Genomic DNA, 3,166 nt, shown 5'->3' with positions numbered 1-3,166 from the left:
AGAGAGAGAGAGAGAGAGAGAATAAAACTTTCATCGGGAAAAACGGTGAAGTGTTATGGCCTTTGCTGAAACCAAACAACAAAATCAAAGGCTTTAGTTTCTTCATCGTCCCTGCTGAGAGATTTGTGTAGAATTCCTGTAGTCACTTCAGAAGGCTGCGCTCAGAGCCAGGAGAAAATAACTAGCTAAAAGAAGGGTTCCACTACAAATCGGGAGTTTTCTATTTTTAAAAATAAAATAAATTCAAAACAAATTTTCCCGGATCTTCCGATTCTAGCCCGTGATGCAAGAAGATCTCTCGCTGCCTGGCTGGGCCACACTTCGGGGATGACACTTCCCTCCCTAGTTTTTGTTTTTCAAACTCCTTGCTTCTTCCACCTTTGGAAGGAGAAATGTGAAACCGGCCAAGGCCGGCCCACACGGGCTTGTGACCCCAGCCTGCTAGCCCGAAATTTCGAGACCTGGTGGTTGAGTAATGTCTTTCGGGGACCAAATTTTCTAGAGGGAACTAGAGCACTTTTGCTGTATTTGTATGTGTGTGCGCGCGTCCCTTGTCAATTCCCAAATAAATTTTTTGTTTTTTCTTTTAACACGGACTTTCACTGTTTCTTTTCCGCCGTAGTTCAGCAGCTAGCTAGCTCAAAGAGCGAGCTCTTCAGCCAAACTGTGGCCTTTCAAAAAATGACACAAACAAGGGTTGAGAGCAACCAGCATGGCAGTCGCTTAGGACTATCACTACTGTGCTACTGCTTTGTTTTCTGGAGATTGGCTTTCTGTGTTGCGGCTGTTTAACACCGGCGAAATTACCGGCCCTTCACTAGAGGCTACTGTAGGCATGGCTTGTTCTATTTTTTTTGTGCCCGTGTAAGTTTATATTTTGCCTCTTATATAATTGTACTAGGTGTATACATGGTGTTCTTATATCCTCATATCACTAAGGGTTTTTTAGTCAAATATATAACATTTTGTAGGAGTTTTTTCATATAAAATCCCGATTTCAGAAACACGTTGCAAGCTTCAAACTTTTCTACAATATACTAACTGATTTGCTGTACTGTTGTTTTTAACAATCGACATTCATTTGTCATGAAATAAGAGTAGAAAGTTTGGTACTTTTCCGGAAGTTGAGTGCACTATATACTACAGAGATGAACTTTTGTTTGTTTTTTTTTTTCTTTACTGAGCTCATGAAATAACGAATTAAGATCCATGTTTTCATTAAGATACAAAAGGTGTTTGACCTGGTGGCAGTCTAAATCTCTCCGGCTGATTAGAGGTAGCTGGCTTTCAGTTTTCAGATGGGATGGCAGTTATTGGATCTCTGATACAGCAAGAACTAGATCCTATGCTCAGCCACGCATCTTACACTTCCCTTTCTCCCTCCTTTCATAAGAGACCAGTCGGAGAAATAAGCTGGGAGCAGCAGTGAGCTTGGGGGATGAGTTTACAGGAACCCATGTCCCCTAACTGAAGATCTAACCTTGGGAATGTCAGGGTAGTATCTGGATGGTATGTTTCTGGGATCAAGGGGAAGTCATTCCCACTCCAAATGCCCTCTCCTCCCCCAAATGTCTCAGAAGAAGGATCCAGGGTGGTAGAGAAGGTTCTGTGAATTCTCAAAGGTAGAGACTAAAGCCTGTCCAACCATTGGGGGCAGACTGAAAGGAGAAACTCCATCGTTGCAGAGGGAAGTTGCAAAGTTTGAAGGGGCCTGAGGCTGCTCTGTAGCTGTCTTATGGGGGGGGGGTCCCAGACTAAGACAGCATGTTGTGTGCTCCTCCACAATTTCTGTATCAAGTGTGTGTCATACGGATAGTTGTGTAGTCTGTGCCTGATGTAAATGTGTTTATAGTGTCTGTTATTTAACAGTGATAGGGTAGGAGGTGTGTGTTTATATATCATTCACCTGCAAAGAGGGAGAATGGCATACTTAGGACACTGTAATAACCGAATGACCAACATTAGAGAGTGCCTACTAGACCTTAGTGTGTGCTGCATGCATAGCTCATGCTTATGTAAGCAGTTGTGCTCTGGGTGTGTATTTCTGGCTTGCTGAACGATAAGAAAGTATGTACACCCTTCACTTCATCTGGCAGAGGCTCCCTGATTTGGGACTAGTTGTCAGCACCCCTTCAAACTGCTATCCAGAGCAGAAAACGGGGACAGCTTCTGAGGCAGTGCTCTTGGTGGACAGGTCACTGCCCACCTCCAATGAAACGGAGAAGTTGAGCAGAGCTGGCGAACATCTCTCTGCACCAAAGAACTAACCAGCAAGAGGCATCTACAGCGGGGAGGCTTTGCCAAGTAAAGACAATTAGATGAAGGAATTACTGGAGCTTCCCGAGAGTCTACACCGTGGTTGGAGGAGGTAAGAGAAAGGAGCGCCTTTGGCGTGAATGCCTCCTGAAAGACATCTGTCTCTAATTCCAGCCCTAAGGGGTTCTCCAAAGCGCTAAAGTTTGGTAGGTTTCCCTAGCTGGGGACAATAACAGATCTTGTTTGGCTCAGGTTTCCTTTCTCTCCTCTCCCTCTTTGCACTTTTGAATTTGTTAGAGAATCTGATTCAGATAACTTCCTAAATGAAAGCAAAGGTATTTAAAAGAGTTCCTGACACAGCACGATTATGCCTTCCCATACACAGTCTGACTTGAATAGCTAGCAGCCCATGTAGGTATGTGCATATATGTTTGTAGTGTGCTCTATAAATGTGACATAAATAGAGTTTGATGTGAATATCCTGCTAATTTTTGAAGGTTCTGGGAAATGAGTTGTTAAACATGGCGAACGATGTGTGTGTGTGTGTGTGTGTGTGTGTGTGTGTGTGTGTGTGTGGTGACAGGGAGTATATAAACATCTCCAAACCCCGTCAGAATACAGTGTTTTGTCACTTTTACTTCCAGATTCTTACAGTTACCTTTGCTTTTCCTAAAAGCCTAAAATGGGTTGGAGGAGAGAGATACAACTCTCTAATGGGACTAGGGAAACATTTTCACCAATGCAAAAGATATACTGAGGAATTGTGCATGTGATGGGGACCTAAATAGTCATCAGTATAGTTCCACACTCCTCCCTAGGGCTTGGAGGGCTATTTTTTCTTGGGCATCCATAGAGAGTTCTCAGCTCTATACCCCCCGCTTGATGGGCAAGACGCCCAGGGTCTTTCACC

General features: G+C 43.8%; 1 protein-coding gene across 1 annotated transcript in view; it reads left to right on the top strand.

Annotated features, from left to right (window-relative positions):
- Foxl2 (forkhead box L2) overlaps window positions 1-590 on the top strand; it is a 2,663-nt gene extending 2,073 nt beyond the window's left edge. The window contains exon 2 of the mRNA XM_005367825.3: window positions 278-590. The gene's annotated coding sequence lies outside the window, so the exon portion shown is untranslated. The remainder of the gene's footprint in view (window positions 1-277) is intronic.
- Window positions 591-3,166: the final 2,576 nt, after the last annotated feature.

This window comes from Microtus ochrogaster, unplaced genomic scaffold, assembly GCF_000317375.1.
Source record: "Microtus ochrogaster isolate Prairie Vole_2 unplaced genomic scaffold, MicOch1.0 UNK24, whole genome shotgun sequence".
NCBI classification, from domain to species: Eukaryota; Metazoa; Chordata; class Mammalia; order Rodentia; family Cricetidae; genus Microtus; species Microtus ochrogaster.
This window is presented reverse-complemented; position numbering and strand designations above follow the sequence as displayed.